General features: G+C 45.0%; 1 protein-coding gene across 6 annotated transcripts in view; it reads left to right on the plus strand.

Moving 5' to 3' along the window:
• Window positions 1-18,464, plus strand: part of LOC117351634 (F-box/LRR-repeat protein 21-like) — a 54,936-nt gene that overhangs the window by 10,640 nt on the left and 25,832 nt on the right. For 2 of the 6 annotated variants that reach the window (XM_033927191.1, XM_033927192.1), the window contains exons 5-6: window positions 8,411-8,592; window positions 12,866-12,936. The gene's annotated coding sequence lies outside the window, so the exon portion shown is untranslated. Of the gene's footprint in view, window positions 1-8,410; window positions 8,593-8,918; window positions 9,028-10,213; window positions 11,919-12,865; window positions 12,937-18,464 lie in introns of all 6 variants that reach the window. The other 4 variants (XM_033927190.1, XM_033927194.1, XM_033927195.1 and 1 more) reach the window with 4 other exon arrangements.

An 18,464-nucleotide genomic window follows, 5' to 3' on the forward strand; every position in this document is an offset into this window, starting at 1 on the left:
TGAGAACTTTTCAGCGGCACCTCGTAAGTCCTGATGTCCAAATTTGGACTTGAGAATTGGCGCTGCTGGGTCAGACCAGTAGCCCATTGCGCCCAACAGTCCGCTCATGCGGCGGCCCCCCCAGGTCAAAGAACAGTGCCCTAACCGAGACCAGCCTCACCTGCGTACATTCCGGTTCAACAGAAACTTGTCTAGCCTTGTCTTGAATCCCCGGAGGGTGTTTTCCCCTATAATAGACTCTGGAAGAGCATTCCAGTTCTCCACCACTCTCTGGGTGAAAAAGAACTTCCTTACGTTTGTACGGAATCTATCCCCTTTTAACTTTAGAGAGTGGCCTCTCGTTCTCTCCACCTTGGAGAGGGTGAATAACCTGTCTTTATCTACTAAGTCTATTCTCTTCATTATCTTGAAGGTTTCGTTCATGTCCCCACTCAGTCTCCTCTTTTCAAGGGAGAAGAGGCCCAGTTTCTCTAATCTCTCGCTGTACGGCAGCTCCTCCAGCCCCTTAACCATTTTAGTCGCTCTTCTCTGGACCCTTTCGAGTAGTACCGTGTCCTTCTTCATGCACGGCGACTAGTGCTGGACGCATTATTCCAGGTGAGGGCGTACCATGGCCCTTACTGTAAGTGCATAAGGTCTATGTGAACATGGGGTACAAATTCAGGCTAAAATCACATATAGAAAGTCATTTTGAGGTCAATATTTAACTAGTATTGCCAGATAATGCGGAGGTTGTCTGGCTAGCTGTCAAGGCTAGTTAAAAAAAACCTTTGAATATGGATCTTCACCAGTTACTGTGAAGTAGTCTTTTTAGATTTCTCGCCAGATAATTTTTTTCCTCATGAGTAAACCCAATGCACTTTAAAAGACTGAAGAGCTGAGAGAACGCATTCACGGGTAATGCAGAGATAACGATCAGTGTTTCGGAACTCAAACAACATGAGTGCTTGAATGTCTTTTTCCACTTTTCTTGCACCTGGGAGACAGATCTACGAGTATACAGTATGTATCTCAGTTGTATCTTTAGAGAATGTTCCATATGCTCAATAACACGGAACAATTGTAAAAGATTTAAGAACTACAAAAACTGCAGTGCAGAACAATGATAAGGACTGATGCGCTGATAGTTTCTGCCTTTCTGTCTAGGACTTACAAAATACTTTAAAAAAAAAAATTAGTATCCTTCCCGTAACAGCAATTTTCAAGCAGTTAAGAAGTGCACAGGTAAATCTCACCAGTAGTAATGAAGCCTAGTTGACCAAAGCAGAGAGAGGGGGAGACATGATCGAGATGTTCAAGTATCTCACGGGCCGCATCGAGGCGGAGGAAGATATCTTCTTTTTCAAGGGTCCCACGGCAACAAGAGGGCATCCGTGGAAAATCAGGGGCGAGAAACTGCGAGGTGACATCAGGAAATTCTTTTTCACTGAAAGAGTGGTTGATCGCTGGAACAGTCTTCCACTACAGGTGATTGAGGCCAGCAGCGTGCCTGATTTTAAGGCCAAATGGGGTCGACAAGTGGGATCTATTCACAGGGTAAAGGTAGGGGAGGGTCATTAGGGTGGGCAGACTGGATGGGCAGTGGCCCTTATCTGCCGTCTATTTCTATGTTTCTATGTTTCTAAAGCATCTGCATTTTTTTTCGGGTGGGGGGTATGTAAGCGATTTCTGTGCTTCTTGAGTGGGCGTGCCAATATCTCAGTGCAGGAAGTTCATGGTCTACAAAGTGCCCCAGTTTTAAAGACACAAGCCGTAAAGGACCTAGCAAAGGTCAGTGATAGTTAACCCAACCTGTCCTGTATGCTTATGTCAGCAGAACTGTTAGGATGGTTGCTGGGCTACAGCTTAAAAGATTAACAGAGCATGTCTCAACTGGGCTGGCTGAAGGTCAGTCAAGCAGAATGTCTCATCGGTGTAAAGATGATCATCGCTTATTAAAATTTGCTATACCACTTTATTTACAGTGCAAGTCCAGGTGATTAGGAATTACACTTCCCCCTCCCCATTCGCGGTTTCGGCAATCACGATTTCACATATTCACGATTTTTGGGGGAGGGGGAAAAAAGAAAAAAAAACCCACAGTTTAGCCTTCCCCCCGGCATCCCGGCCTTACCTGGTGGCCTAGCTGGCTTTCGGGGCAGGAGCGATCTTCCTACGCTCCTGCCCCATGTATATCGCCAATAGGAAATGGCTGTGGGGAGTTCCCGTCGTAGTCTCGAGAGACTACGGGAACTCACGGCAGCTATTTCCTATTGGCGATCTGCATGGGGCAGGAGCGTAGGAAGATCGCTCCTGCCCCGAAAGCCAGCTAGGCCACTAGGTAAGGCCGGGATGTCGGGGGGGAAGGCAGGAGGGAGGCGGGGGTGGGTCAGAGCCGGACCAGAAGATATTCGCGGTATTTCACCATTCGCTCATCTCTGTCCCCGCGATCTAGGTCCTCGTGCCGTCTCCACGAGCTTGGTCCCCCGTCCCCACAAACCATCAGTTTTAGACTGAACTTATTTTTATTAAAGAATTAAAAGAAACAATATTCTGTACAATTGTCATTTTATAAATCAAAGTTCTGGCTGCTGAACGAGAGAAAGAGATGTTCAGTTGGCAGGGCTTTGCTTATAAATTTTTATCAACACAACTATTAAACTACTATAATGCAGTCAGTTATGAAATTAGGCCCAGATTCTATAAATGATGCCTAAAGTTAGATGTCTAGCCAATCTAGAACTTAATTTTCTTTTGGCTTAATTGGTGCAGATAATTGAAAGTGCCATTAAGTACAATTTACAAAAAAAATTATAAAATTTGTTATCTGGTAGGCCCCTAACTCAGTAGGCGCTTACTACTTAGAGGTAGGCGTCTACACCGAGGCATCTACCAGCAAGTAGGCGTGGTTAGGGGGCAGATTTTCTGTGGATTGACTTAGGTGCCAGAACTTAGGCACACTCATTTAGGCCAAGAAAACCGACTTAAATGGGAGTGCGCCTGAGATTTTAACGCCTACCGGCGCCAATGACCGTTTAGGTGCCACTAGGTATGAATCTATACATGGCGCCTAGCGGATGATTGACACTCGTGCTCAACGGTGTCCGGGATTTAGGCACCATTTATGGAATCAGGGCCTTAATCTCTTACATTTCTGTGCCTATTAAGAGTGTAAATGATTAGAATATAGGCACAAATGTATCTTTGGACATATGTACATAAAGGCCAAATATGCACTTAAGCGCAAATCTATAACTATGCACATATCTTACATTTTACAGGTTGGCATATACATAGGCAGAGTCTGGGTGAAGAGTAGGCGGATTTCCCCAGACCTGTCCTCCTTCTTCTAAATTGCATCAGGCAGGAGGAAATCCATGCATGCTCGGATGCCATGCGCATGGGATAGGGTGGGCGGGACTGGGGCGTCACGGGTCGGGTCTAGGGGGTATGGATTTTACTAAAGTAAGATCTGGCAACTAGAGGCGTAGCTTCGCTAAAGCTTTGTCATCTCAAAAGATTCCTAGATAAAACCCTCGCCTTCCAAGCAGCCAAGCTGAACCCATGGCTAGCCCAAATGATACTCGAGGCCCCCACCTACCTCGGCTTCAGAAAACTACTCAAAACCTACCTTTTCAGCAAACAAGACCCTTAACCGACCCTTCCGATAATCTCCGGGCCCCTTGCTCGGCTCATCTCCTCCTTCATGATAGCTCCTATCTTCTATCTTCCCCTTCTTCTACCCTCTTCCTTCCTCATCTGCCAAGTTTGGCTAAATTTGTTGTAAATCCAATAAATTTGTTGTAAATCTACATGTCTATGTGGATCTTAATCTAATTAATGTAAACCGCCTAGAACTCGCTGGGTATGGCGGTATATAAGAATAAAATTATTATTATTATTATTTTGGGAATGTCAGGGGCTTGCCCCTTCCCACTTTGGGCTCAGGTCCCCTGCAAACCTGCTGTAGATGGGCTCTTGAGGCTTTAATCTACCAGCATGATCCATGTTCCTACATTTCTTAAAGGAGGAGAGATTGCTATTCTGAGAAAAGATGCAATTTTCTTCCCTTGCAAAAATAAACATTTCTTTGTGAAGCCTGTACTCTGAGAGCTTGTCACCAGAGGGGTCCTGGCAAGATTTTCAGATAAATGACAATGCTGACCTACTTTGTAGGTATTATTGAAGCTCTCTGCTTCGGTGTCCTCACTAATCCTGGACTATAGCATCATGTGCCACTGTGGTGTTTAGTTTTATGGACAATACTGTTACCTATAGGAGCTGACTTTTCAAAATTATTGGGGGGTGCCAAACCCAACAGACATTACCTTGTATTGGACATTTATTTTATTTTATTTTATTTAAAATGGTCTTACTCGCTACATCTACAATTCTGAGCGAGTTACAAGTAAACACTCATAATTTAACAAATAAACAAACATTAGTCAAAAAATATCACAGGAAACAGAAAACCACATACAGTGGTGCCTCACACAACAAACTTAATTGGTTCCAGGAGCAAGTTTGTTATGCGAAAAGTTCGTTATGTGAAACGCGTTTTCCCATAACAATACATGTTAAAAAAAAATAATTCGTTCTGTAGCATAAAATATGCTAAGATGACATAAAAAAAGATAAATTTTTTGTTATTATTTTTATTTAGATACATCTAAAAACATAATTGTTTTTTAAAACAACACATCACCTTTCACCTGCCTGTCCTTAATCCAAATTGCTAATAGCCTCTCCATTTCCTCGTGGATTGAAGACCTATGTTTTTCGTGAAATAGTTTTGATACTCCTTTGGCTACTTTGGCTGATTTTATTGCATCCTTATTTGTCAAAATGGTGAAAATGGTGGTTTTGCTGAGGCCAAACTCTTTGACGAGGTCACACTGTTTTACCCCACATTCACTCCTTCTAATTATTTCCCGTTTAATTTCAACAGAAATCACCTTCCTGCTTTTTTTTAGAAGCTATGATATACTGTATAAACAATAATTTTACAGTGAGAGAGGGCAGAGTCTCAGCGGCAAAAACTGGGACTTAACTGTTCATTTTTTTTTTTTTTTCTAGCATCGGGGAAGCGGTGAGAGTAGCTCCGCCCCCCCCTCCCAACGCATCAGCAGTAGGCGCCGGGCCCCTGCGAGCCGACGGTCCGCCACTGCACAGGGAGCCAGGCGGAGAGAGGGCAGTTAAGCGCGGTGCCTGCGCGGAAGGATGCAGCTCGGGCGACTTCGTTGTGTGAAACGAAGTTCGTTGTAGGAAGCAAGACATGAAGTTCATTGTGCGCAGCGTTCGCTGTGCGAGGCGTTCGTTATGCGAGGCACCATTGTATATTAAACTATCAAAAAAAAATCTAAAAACCAGCCTCAACGCAACAGGCCTAATGACAAGCAGCAATATAATGGCTTCCTCTCAACCATCTCACTGACATGGAAAATATCTCTCAATCAACACTGTTTTAACTAGGTTCCTAAAATTTATTAAAGATGATGCCCTTCTTACAAGTCAAGGGGTTTGTTCAGTATTAGGGGTGCTCAAGTACCCACATGTCTGGCTCCTATGCTGGTAGCAGATGACTCATAATAAATATATCAATGAAAGACTAATAGAAGGGATCATCAACCATTTACGTATTATGCACCAGATACTGTAATTGGTGCAGTAACACAGTTAAGATGGGATGTAGAGAATGATACGGGGACAGATTTATCCCCATCTTACAGGAACTCAATTTCTCCGTCCCGTCCCCAGGAGTTTTGTCACTGACCCCATTCCTGTAGGCTCTGCCTTAACTGCACAAGCCCCGAACACTAATGATTTTAAAGTGTTTGAGGCTTGTGCAGATGAGGATGGAGCTTGCAGCAATGGGGCAGGAACAGGAAAAGAACTCGCGGTGACGGGAGGGGCCTAGGAGATCTGGCCAATCGGAATCTTAGGCCACTCCCAGCACATCCCAGAATGCACTGGGAGATGGGCCTAAGATTACGGTTGGCCCAGGTGCCTAAGGCCCCTCCTAAAGGAGGGGTCCTGGTAGAAGTAGGGGGTGGGAGCAAACTTTCTGGGGGGAGGGTTCCGGCAGGAGGGATTGTGCATCCCTCCTTTCCTTGGTCTTTACGGAGGAGGGGGGGTCTGGCAAGAGGAACTGGGCATCCCTCCTGCCATGGTCTTTATGAGGGGGTTGGGGGGATGGCCAGCAGGAGGGACTGGGCATCTCTCCTGTCAGAGGATGTGTCAGTGGGGTGGTGGCAAGAGGAATTGGGCCTTCTTCCTGCTGCGGACATTTGGGGGTGGGAGGCGGCTTCAGGGGTCCTGGCAGGAAGGACTGGGCACCCTCCTGCTGGTAGTCTTCGAACAGGGGGCGGAGGAGACGGGCCGCGGCTGCTAAACTGATCACGGCAGGGAAATCCCTTTGCCACCATCAGTTCAGTAGCAACGCGGTTCTCTAAACGGCACCTGTAACATGGCGTCGGTTGGAGTGGTGGTTAGACGGCTTAGGGCGATTCAGTATAGGGCACCCATGTGCGATTCTCAAAAGCCACTTAGACGGCTTCAGAGAACAGGCGCCCTATACTGAATCCAGGCCTTTTAGGCCCTCTTTTACTAAGGTGCACTAAGAGTTTTAAAGTGTTTAGCGTGTTCTATATGCACACATTAGCGCTTAGCATGTGTTTGAACATGCTAATATTTACCGCGCACCTTAGTAAAAGAGGGGTTCAGTGTGGTGTTATAAACCAGTGGTCTCAAACTCGCGGCCCGGGGGCCACATGCGGCCCGCCAGGTCCTATTTTGAGGCCCTCGTTATATTTATCATAATCACAAAAGTAAAATAAAACAGTTTCTTGATCATATGTCGCTTTAGCTATAAAATTACAATATTATTATTAAGACTTAGCCAAAAGGAAAGATTTAGAAATGATAAAGAGTTTTACCTCATGCAAAATTGTTATTTCCTTAATAAGACATTAGCTATTTTTTTCTGAGGCCCTCCAAGTACCTACAAATCCAAAATGTGGCCCTGCAAAGGGGTTGAGTTGGAGACCACTGACTTAACTGTAACCATGACATCCTGTTTGTCTTTGGGAAGCAGAGCTGAGATTGTGATGTCATAATGCTTCATTCCACCAATAAGAGCCAGCCTCATCAGTGATGTCACAATGGCTTGATTGTCCTGTTCTCCCCTCTGCCCTCCAACCCAGCCAGCAGATTAACTGTTCCCCTTAACTTAGTGGTCTCAAACTCACGGCCCGCCAGGTACTATTTTGAGGCCCTCGGTATGTTTATCATAATCACAAAAGTAAAATAAAACAGAGCTGAGATTGTGATGTCATAATGCCTCATTCCACCAATAAGAGCCAGCCTCATCAGTGATGTCACAACGGCTTGATTGTCCTGTTCTCCCCTCTGCCCTCCAACCCAGCCAGCAGATTAACTGTTCCCCTTAACTTAGTGGTCTCAAACTCACGGCCCGCCAGGTACTATTTTGAGGCACTCGGTATGTTTATCATAACCACAAAAGTAAAATAAAACAGTTTCTTTATCGTATGTCTCTTTAGCTATAAATGACAATATTATTATTAAGACTTAGCCAAAACTATAAAGAGTTTTACCTCATGCAAAATTGTCATTTCTTTAATAAGACATTAACTATTTTTTCTGAGGCCCTCCAAGCACCGACAAATCCCAAAATGTGGCCCTGCAAAGGGTTAGAGTTGGAAACCACTGTTATAAACAAATGTTATGATGGATTTTTTTCATCTGTTGAGTGGCGGCTGTTAGTCATTCTGAAAAGAGCATAATGTACATTTTTAGCAAGCAAATCACAGTATTATAATTAAGGTAATTTGCAAATTGGCATCATTCATCTTTGTTAATTTATTATTTATGTATTGTGTAATTGTATAATATTTATGTCATTTTTATTGTCATTTATATGTTAGTTGTTAACTTGCATTAAATTTTGCAGAAATAACAGGATAAAAATGTTGTAAATGAATAAATAATTTAGAAGAGGGTTTAAAAAAAAAAAAAAAAAAAGTTTTGCTATTTATTGTACGCCATAGGGAATGTTTTTTTTTTTTGTGATAAATAAATATGAAGAACTAGAATACATAACGGAATTTTTGTGATAGTTGAAAATGTCCTCGATTTGACCTCTTAAAAAGCTTTTCACAAGCCCATTTGAGTGCTTTTATTGCCCTGGTTGGATTTTCCTACATACCAGCCTTTTCAGTAGCGTTCAATTCAGGTTCATCGTGGAACAACACTGTTTCGAGTCTCCCCTTTTGATGACCTTCATTTACAGCTTGATAGAGGGGAGGCAGGCATTGTTGCTGCTTTTTTCTTCTTCAAATTGCTCAACAGAGAACTAGGAGGTCTCTTGTGACCATCTGTATGCAGGGCCTCATCTTTAGCATTTCTCTTTCAGATGCTTCGTTCACTCTCTACAGCTGTCATGTCTCCCCTGCACGGAATCACGGGTGAAATTCACCTTTGTCAAAGAAGTGTGAGGTCTTTGATAATGGATGTTCTCCATTATTACATATGAATACCACCACAGTGAGGTGAAACTGGATCCAGTCATCTGCCAAAAGCACTGACGGTACTATTGTAAGTTTAATTTACTCATCCGATATGTTTATTGTACTATAGATCAGTGTTCTTCAATCACCAGTGCTGGTCCACAGAAATTTCCTGCCGGTCCACAGGGCCAGCACGTGCATCAGGCCCAAAACAGTGTTTTTCAACCGCCGGTCCACGGTGCAATCGATGCGGCGTTATCTTCGAGCCAGCTCCCTCTTCCTAACTGATTCAGTGCACAAAGCCAAGGGCATAAAGCATAAAGGAAACATATTAAAAATTAAAATAAAAGTATACAACATGAAAATCTACTTATTTCATACCAAAAGCACAAATTTATGATACAAACTTTCCAGTCAGAGCTTGTGAGTCAGCCACGTGCAGCGTGTAAGAGCTGGTGCCTGCGTCCCTGTGCGTTTGAAGGCAGGAAGGAGGAGCCCAGCTGGATGGCCCTGGAGTGAGCAAGTAAGGGAGAGAGGGGACATGATCGTGGGACAAAGGGAGAAAGGAGGGGGGGGGGGGAGGAGCGCATTTGGGAAGGGGCACAAATTTGGGATAAAGCCTGGAAGACACAGAGGGGAGCACGAACTTGGGAGACAGAAGGGGTATGAACATGGGACACAAAAGGGAGGGAGGAAGGGGCACTAACTTGGGACAGAGGAGAGAGGAAGGGAGGGAAAAGAAAGGGAGAATTGTTGGGCATGAGTGGGGAAAGGAAGAAAGAGAAAAATTGGGCATAGAGAGAGGAGTGAGGTAGAGATGCATGGGGAATAGAAGGATGAGAGGGTGAAATGTTGGATATGGTGGTGGAGAGGGAACAAAGGGGCAGATTGAAGGGGATGCAAGGGGGAGGCATGTAGGACATAGTGATGGAGGGAGTGATATGACATGGTGCTGGAGAGGGGTAACAGAAGGAGAAATGGGCATGGGGCTAGTGGGCAGTGGTGAAAAACGCTGCACATTATCCGGGAGATGAGAGAGAGAGAAATGTTGGATGTGGCAGTAGAGGGGGGTTGGAGAGTTGCACCCTGGATCTCTCTCTCTCTGGTTAGAGCAACAGCCTCAGCACCCTGAGGTTGTGGTTCAAATCCCACTCTGCTCCTTGTGACTCTGGGCAAGTCACTCAATCCTCCATTGCCCCAGTTATGTTAGATAGATTGTGAGCCTACCGGGACAGATAGGGAAAATGCTTGAGTTCCTGATTGTAAACCACTTAGATAACTTTGAAAGGTGGTACATAAATATATAAAATAAAAAAATAAAAAGGGGAGGGAATGAAAGAAGGACAGTGAGAGAGAGAGAGAGGGAGACATGTTGCCAATGAGGGTGGAGGAGAGAGGAAAAAAAGTTGGACTCATGGAGGGACAGAGAGTGACGGTTGGGGAAGGGAATGAGGTCCAGAGGAGAGGAAGCATGCAGGAGGCAGAAAGAAAGACATGTTGGATGCACAGTCAGAAGGAAGTGCAACCAGAGACTCATGAAATCACAATCTATCTAATGTACCAGGAGCAATAGGGGGGGGGGGGGATTAAGTGACTTGCCCAGGGTCAGAAGGAACAATATGGGTTTGAGCCCACAATCTCAGGGTACTAAGGCTGCAGCTTTAACTACTGCACCACACTAACTTGTCCAGTTATTTATTTGGATACAGTGCCAAATATTTGCGAAGCCTGGATCCACCTCTGACTGCCCTGGCATATCCGGACAGTACCGAAGCATATAAAGTTGCTGAAATTCATTGACTGGCACCAGCGAGCGGCTCCTACCTGGATAAGTAACATTGAATATAAACATGAACATTATTATATTGACCTGAGGCCCACAAAGTAATTACAAATTGATAGACAGGTATTGACTATGTATTGAATGTTTTGCATTCTTGATGTAGACCTCGGTTAAAATATTCAGCTAGACAATTTTAAAACCGAGCGACAAAGAACGTAAATCGACCTGTATGTCTCCATTCTGTGAAATAGGTCAGACTGTTGAAAAAAAGGGGACCCATCTCAGTGACCTACTTCATGGGATGGCTGACTCAAACTCATGAATAATCCAACCCGGATGACGTCACAATTGCCTTTGAGTGAAGCCCTCAGTGATTATTGTGTCATCAAAGTTGGATTAATTATATCCGATCTAAAACAATTTAAAGCAAAATTAAAAACATTTCTATTCTAAGATGCTTTTGGACAACAATTGTCCTTTTAAGGGCAGAATTTAAAAATTAATATGTAAACTATTGTTATTTTTTTACCCAATCTATCGTGTTATCCTTTTTTGTTTCACCTTTCCTTTAACAATTGTAGTTCTTCCCTACTATCCCATTGTGAGTAGTCTGTATGTCTAATAAATCATTTGTTACGATTGGATTCTAGTTAGTATCCCTTGTTCTTATACGTTTTTAAGAAATTTTATAAGTTGTTTTTATGTAATTTTATATTGTTAACCGCTTAGAAACCTTTATAAGCGGTCAAAAAAATATTTTAATAAACTTGAAATTTGAAACAAATCACCACAGACAACAGATCTAAAAGCTTAACTTAATTTTTTATTGGCTTAATCAGCGGTGATAATTGAAAATGCCGTTAAAGAACAATTAAAAAATTAATTTGCTGGTAGATGCCTACCACTTTGAGATAGGTATCTACACCGAAGTGCCTACTGGCACCAACCAGCAAGTAGGAATGGTTAGGGGTGGATTTGGGGCAAATTCAAGGCAGGGTTTGGGCATGGATTGACTTAGACATCAATAGGCGCCTACCTTAAGTGCAGAAAGCCCTGGCCTAAGCGGCAGGCGTAGTTCTATAAACGGTACCAAGCGGTTGATTGACAACCGTGTTGAATGGCACCTAGGAGTCAGACGCTATTTATAGAATCAGGGCCGAAGTCGTCAAAGAAAACGTTCCTGAGAATTTCATGGCTGGGGTGAGATATTGGCCCTCAAATACTGCATTATTAATAACCGTGGTGGCTTTTGGTTTTCCACACGTCGCTCTCGGTATGTTGCACTTCTGTCCTGCCAGGACTGGGGCGCAGGGGCTAAGGGACTGCCAGCGACGATCGAGAGACAGAAGAGCTAGGTGGAGGAGGCAGCGGCATGGGATTGTTTGTGAAGCTGCTAGGCTGGCGCTCAGCCAGGGTTTTTGCCGCCGTGACATACTGACCTACTTGAGGGGAGAAAGAGAGAGAAGAGGCAGCAAGAGGAGGTGGAGCAGGACACAGAGAGAGAGTGCCATCTTTAGCTGTGCTAGTACACGGAACTGGTGGTCCGGGAGAAGCTGCAGCAGGAAAAGCCGTTTAGATCCCCCAAATCCCCAGCTGCTCTCATAGTCCGTCATCATTACCGATCATTCACGGTGAGTTTCATATACATACAATAAGGGTACATGGCACTATAGCACAGTATGGCAGACAGAAAAGTGGTTCGTGGAGTGAGAGAATCGAGTCATGCAACTTCCTAAATTCTGAGCTTTATTCTGTGTTATCTTATTTCATTAAGTGCCAATTTGCAGAAGCGAAATTCTACGTTTTTTTTTGACACGGTTTCAGATCATTGATTGATTCCCTTCTTGCTCAGGCTGAGAACTTTTCGGCAGCCCCCTCGTACAGCCGGCTACCAAGTTAAGGAGCTCAGCTCGTTTCTTTCAGGCAGGTGTGTCACCGGGATTAGAGCAGATCGTTATCCCGTTGTCGCAGTTCCTCTCGGCCAGGAGGTCATGGAGGTTTATCAACTCACCTTCTCAGCCTGGCGTAAGACGCCACCCCTTGATAAGTAGCAATAAAGAATTCCACCAAAAATTATAATTTAAGAAATTTCAGGATGTGTGGAAACCATGAACAAAATATTGTAAGGATTAAGTAAAATTATTTCCCTTTTAATTATCAGTTCAGGATATAGGGAGGGGGGTAATTTTATTATTACATATATTATATAATAATGGAAGATATGGATGGGAGGGATGGGGAAGGGATAAAAATTTATATAATGTACCAATGATTGTTTATAAGTGATATATTTATTGTTACTGTGAATGAATATATTTTACACTTAATGTAATTTTGAAAATGAATAAAGAATATTTAAAAAAAAAAAAAAAAAAGATAAGTAGCAGTCTGGGATAAACGATATCTTAATGTCCTTTGGAAACGAAACAGCCTGCCCTGACATTTATAGGGAGATACGCTCGTGATTTCTGCCCAGTGTATGAGATCTCTACTGTTGTTATCACTGTCTTGCTGTAACCTGGAAATCTGATACATGAATTCAGGAATGACAACTGTGCATACAACATTGTTTTTCCAGATTTATGTATATAGAATGAAACCTTGGTTGTGCTGCCTGTGATCAAAAGGAGCTTGTGTCTCATCATCAAGGTAAGAGAACCTTTTCTTTACCCTTCCCCCCCAAAAAAAATAAAAAAAATAAACCCACCCCAAAAGTCATTCAAATATAAAACTTCTTTTTGAAGATGTTATTGAGCACAGGAATGAAAATGACACTGACGTTCTTGTTTAAAATATACAGTTGCATGCTGCTCTTTTCAGGCAGAATGACAAGCTGTCAATTTTAATTAACGGCAGGGTTTGTTTTTATAAGCACAAAAACCTACAGTCTTAGCTGTGGCCTTCGGGGGGGTTTATTTTTCCTTCCTAAGGCACGCAATAATAATAATAATAATCATCATGGCAAAAATCCTTACCTAACTAGGTCATAAGAAATAAATGCACTCTCGTTCCTGATATTCAGAGGGAGGGCGGATGATGCAAAATTGGAATAGGTTTAAAATGGGGGAAATAGTAACATAGTAACATAGTAGATGACGGCAGATAAAGACCCGAATGGTCCATCCAGTCTGCCCAACCTGATTCAATTTAAATTTTTTTTTTTTTTTTTTCACCTTTAGATCTTCGGACACTATCACCCCAAGGTCCCTCTCCCCGTCCGTGCATATCAGCTTCTCTCCTCCCAGCATATACGGTTCCTTCCTATTATTAATCCCCAAATGCATTACCCTGCATTGAATTTTAGTTGCCAGGCATTAGACCATTCCTCTAACTTTTGCAGATCCTTTTTCATATTTTCCGCTCCCTCTTCGGTGTCTACTCTGTTACAAATCTTGGTATCATCTGCAAAAAGGCACACTTTTCCTTCTAACCCTTCAGCAATGTCACTCACAAACATATTGAACAGGATTGGCCCCGGGTTTTGAGCTGGATTTCAACCTGCTTATTTTGTGTTTGGGTGGGCGGAGGGGGTTAATATGTCCAAGTGGGCCAATTTCCACATACCATGACACTAATGGAACTCGCTTCTAAATCACGTCTGCTTTGAGGAGATGGATCCAATTCAGGAGGTTTCAGCCCCAGTCTTGGGAACATGCTCAGGGGTTTCAGAATATCCACAGCAAATAAACCCGAGGCAGCTTTGTCTGCTCAAATCCTCTCATGCCTATCCATTGAGGATATCCTTAAAGCCTGATGGATGGCTTGAGAAAAACTAAGCTCTTTATAAAACAGCAACGCTTTCGTGACCACCTGGTATTTATCCTTTTTGCTCTGAGTTGCATTCCTGATGCGAGTCCATCTCGGGTTTTCAGGTCAGTCCTCACCTATTTGCCTGCTTTGGTACAACAGGTGGGAGGGAAGAGGGTTTGGGAAAAAAAAAATTATTTCACAGAATCTCTCTTCTCATGTTTTGGTGCTAAGTTATATTGATATGTGTCGAGTTCAAATGAACACTTCTGGCTTCTCTCTCTCTCTTGCCCAGAACAGCAACTGGTTTTAAGGTTTCCTCCCTAGCATTTTGCTCAGCTATTCACTGCTACCACCTATGCAGGGTGCAGATTGGTCAGACCCTGTCTAAGGCTCCCTCAGCTTATTTTTTTCTGAAGTGACAGGCAGAGTCTTCTGGGAAATGTAGTTCTTCAGAAAAAAAAAATGCTTCTTGCTTGTTACACTAGATCAGGGGTAGGCGATTCCGGTCCTCGAGAGCCGGAGCCAGGTCAGGTTTTCAGGAAATCCACAATAAATATGCATATGAGAGATTTGCATCTCAAGAAGGCAGTGCATGCAAATCCATCCTATATAATAAAACCCTAGAGCAGGGGTGTCCAATGTCGGTCCTCGAGGGCCGCAGTCCAGTCGGGTTTTCAGGATTTCCCCAATGAATATGCATGAGATCTATTAGCATACAATGAAAGCAGTGCATGCAAATAGACCTCATGTATATTCATTGGGGAAATCCTGAAAACCCGACTGGACTGCGGCCCTCGAGGACCGACATTGGACACCCCTGCCCTAGAGCGTGCATCGTGATCCCTGGCGCCGTGTTTTCTGATCCGTGGCCGCGTTCCATTTTAGAACGCAGCCAGGGATCACTCCTCACTCACCCCTCACCAACCCGAAGCAAGCTCCTCACCAACCGGAAGCAAGCACCTCCTTCCCGCCCTCGCTCACCGCTGCTGCTGCCGCTGCTCCTTCTCTTCAGGGCAACCTGCGATCGTGGCCAGCTTTGGCGGGCCTCGCGGGCCACTTTCCGGCCTTCGGTGGCACATTCCCTCTGACGCACGGGATCGCGTCAGGAGGGAGCGTGCTTCTGGGTTGGGGAGCGGCCTGTGAGGTTCGCTGGGGCCGGCCACCACGATCGCGGCCTGGAGCAGGCCAGAAGACGCCGGGATGCAGGGAGGGTAAGCAGGGGAATCAATACAGGGGGCCAGAGGGAGAGGGAAAGGGGGCTGCTTTGGGGGGAGGGGTGTGCTAAGGGGAGACAGAAGGGGACCTGGAGAGACAGGGAGAGGGAAAGGGGGCTGCTTTGGGGGAGGGGTGTGCTGGGGGAGACAGAAGGGGCCATGGAGAGATAGGGAAAGGGGGCAGCTTTGGGGGGGAGGTGTGCTGGGGACAGACAGTTTTGAACTGGGGGGAAGACAAAAGGGGCATGGAGAGACAGTTAGGGAGAGGGAAATGGGGATGCTTTGGGGGGAGGGGTGTGCTGGAGGCAGACAGCTTTGCTTGGGGGGGAGGGGGGGAGACAGAAGGACACAGACAGCGGCCAAGGAGAGAGAGATAAAGAAACACAGACAAACAGACACACATATATTCTAGCACCCGTTAATGTAACGGGTTTAACGACTAGTCTCATAGATATTCATTGTGGATATCCTGAAAACCTGACCTGGCTCCGGCTCTCGAGGACCGGAATTGCCTACCCCTGCAATCCAAGGGATGGCTTCACTCGGTGCCACTTATCCAGGCAGTGGCTCCTTTCTTCTTCCTGTTTTTCCTCCATTTTATTTGCGATCAAGGACTGGGATTCTGGGGTCTTGAACCTCCGCTCACAGCCGCCTAGAAACGTTTCCTTCAGTTTTAAAAGATCTTTCCATCAGTGGTGTATCGAAGGTAAAGGGCGCTCATGGAGGTGGTGCCCCTCCCCCCGCCCTTGTCTCTGCCCCCCCCCCACTCCTTCCTCGATCCCCCCCCCTGCTGCATGCACACTCCCTTCCCTTCCCCGTCCCTTTAGTCATTCACTGCTGTGAGCGACGAGAACTTCAACTTCCTCCCCGTGACCCCGCCGTCTCTCCCACAGATGTCACTTCCTAAGCGTGGCACCCGGCGCGAGGAGCACGTTGAAGTTCTCATTGCTTGTGGCAGTGAACAACTAGAGCTATGGGGAAGGAAAAGGGGGCACACGTGGCAGGGGGGACCGGGGAAGGAGTGGGGAGGGCGTGGAGATGAGGGCGGGGGAGGGGCGCCAGAAGGGCATGATTGAATTTTGCATTATGCGCGCCATAACCCAGTGTCTCGCAAACTTTTTCGAGCCAGGGGCACACTAAATCTAGTGTCCACGGCTCGAGACACCAGGAAATGCGCTGGCATCAGTGTGATGACATCACACACATGCGCGACATCAGCGCATGCACAAAGGCCCTTCAAACGGCCCTTACGCTGAGAGGAGAGAAGGGCCGGCAGAGAGATGAGGTGCCGGCGTCGGGAGATTGCTTACAGGACGGTATCTCTCCTCTTTGCCAGTGAACCGCGACACCCCTGAAATGTCAGGAGGCGTACAGTTTGCGATGCACGGCCATAACAGTTCAAGAGTTTAATTTACCGCTCTATCCAAGTTTATCTTGACAAATACTGAAATGTTCTGTTTTAAGCCCAGAAAATGCTGACTTTTTCCCCACAATTGCCCGGTTAGGCCTTTAATTCGGCCCAGCCACAGCTGCTCCTTTTAAAATCGCTTCACAGACGGCCGCAATACTTTCAAAGCACAATATCTCTTCACCGCAGAAGCCACTAAATCAGCCTTCTTCTCCCGACATCAGTACCACGTACGCAAAGTCACTCGCCTTAGGGGGCGCTAAAGCGCTTGCAACAGGCGGGATTACCTTTTAGCAAGCAGATTGCATACAATTTTTTTCATTAGAAGACCACTATTCCTTTTGCCTCAAAGGGCAGGCTTTTTCGTTGCTAGGTTTCTTATCTCTTTAAGACTGCCTGCACAGCGTGGAACTAGCTTTCCTGTTTAATTAGTTATTCACCGCTTTCACACAAATTCAGTCACACACCTCTGGCGCACTCTCACAGACACGTCGTCCTCATCTGCCGTGAAGATCTTCCTCTCATTGTGACTCAACGATGAAGACTAAGGCTGCCCAACTGCAGATTCAGAAATGTTGACGTACGAGCTTCAGAAAGAAAAAACAGAGGCGGTCTCTTTACTTTAGATCATTGTAGTCTTATTAGAATGTTTATTTTCTTATTTTTTCTCATCTATCTCTATTTTATTTCTTCATTACTCTACTAATTGTCATTTTTCCAAGTACTTTAGTTAGATTGTGAGCCTTCGGGACAGTAAGGGAATTTCTAAGTACCTATTTTACTTATAATTTTAATGCACCCTATTATCTATTTTCTGTAAACCGCTTAGAATCCTAACGGAGTTTAGCGGTATTTAAGAAATAAATTACATTACATTATATTACTTTACAATAATCCCCCCCCCCACACCTTAACTAGGTTTCGTATGAATTTGCCTATCCCAAAAGTTGTGTGCAACACGTCCATTCCAGATTTGTCGCGTGTCAAAAAGCAAATATGCAGCTCCCCCTCCCGATTTGTGGTTTCCCCACTCGCAAATTTGGGTTTTCATGATTTTTTGTTTTTTAATGCAGAAACACTGCCCCGCCCCCCCCCCAACCCCCCAGACCTTACCAGGTGGTCTAGCGTTGATGCGGGCAAGCAGCGATCTTCCTACGCTCCTGTCCAGTGCAGAGCCGTCATCAAAATGGCTGCCATGAGTTCAACCAAGAAGAGAATGACGTGGATATGGTTCAAGGTCAAAATATAGAATTTCGTTTCTGCAAATTGGTACTTAATGAAACACACAGTAAGATAACATTCTTTGCAGCTACAGGGGCAAAATAATGCTCAGTATTTAGGAAGTGGGTTGGCTGGGCTGAGAACTTTTCAGCAACCCCCTGGTAATGATTCCTAGCATCTTGTTTGCTTTTTTTGGCCGCTGCCACTCATGGGGAAGAAGGTTTCGGCGGATTGTCTATGATTTTTTCACAAGTAGCATAAATACACTCTAAGACGGAAGTGCCAGGGCATTGAGGTAGTGGAGCTGTTCCTCGCCTCAACCTCAGGATAATATGGGACATTAGAGAATAAGGTGGAAAAGGTCCCGTGTTTTTGCCAGTTGGAACGACTGACCTTGCAGACGGATAAGACAGGCTCTCAACTCCCAAACACCTAGAGCAGGGCAGAGGTCTCTGTGGCTTCTAGCTCTTGTCTGTCTTCTCAAATCTCTTAGCTTTTTTGCACTTGCTGGTTTAGCAGAGCACAGCTTTTCCAAAGCCTCGGTAGTGATTCCCATGCGGCAAAGACGACGCAGCCCACAGGAA

This window comes from Geotrypetes seraphini, chromosome 18 (genome assembly GCF_902459505.1).
Source record: "Geotrypetes seraphini chromosome 18, aGeoSer1.1, whole genome shotgun sequence".
Taxonomy (NCBI): domain Eukaryota; kingdom Metazoa; phylum Chordata; class Amphibia; order Gymnophiona; family Dermophiidae; genus Geotrypetes; species Geotrypetes seraphini.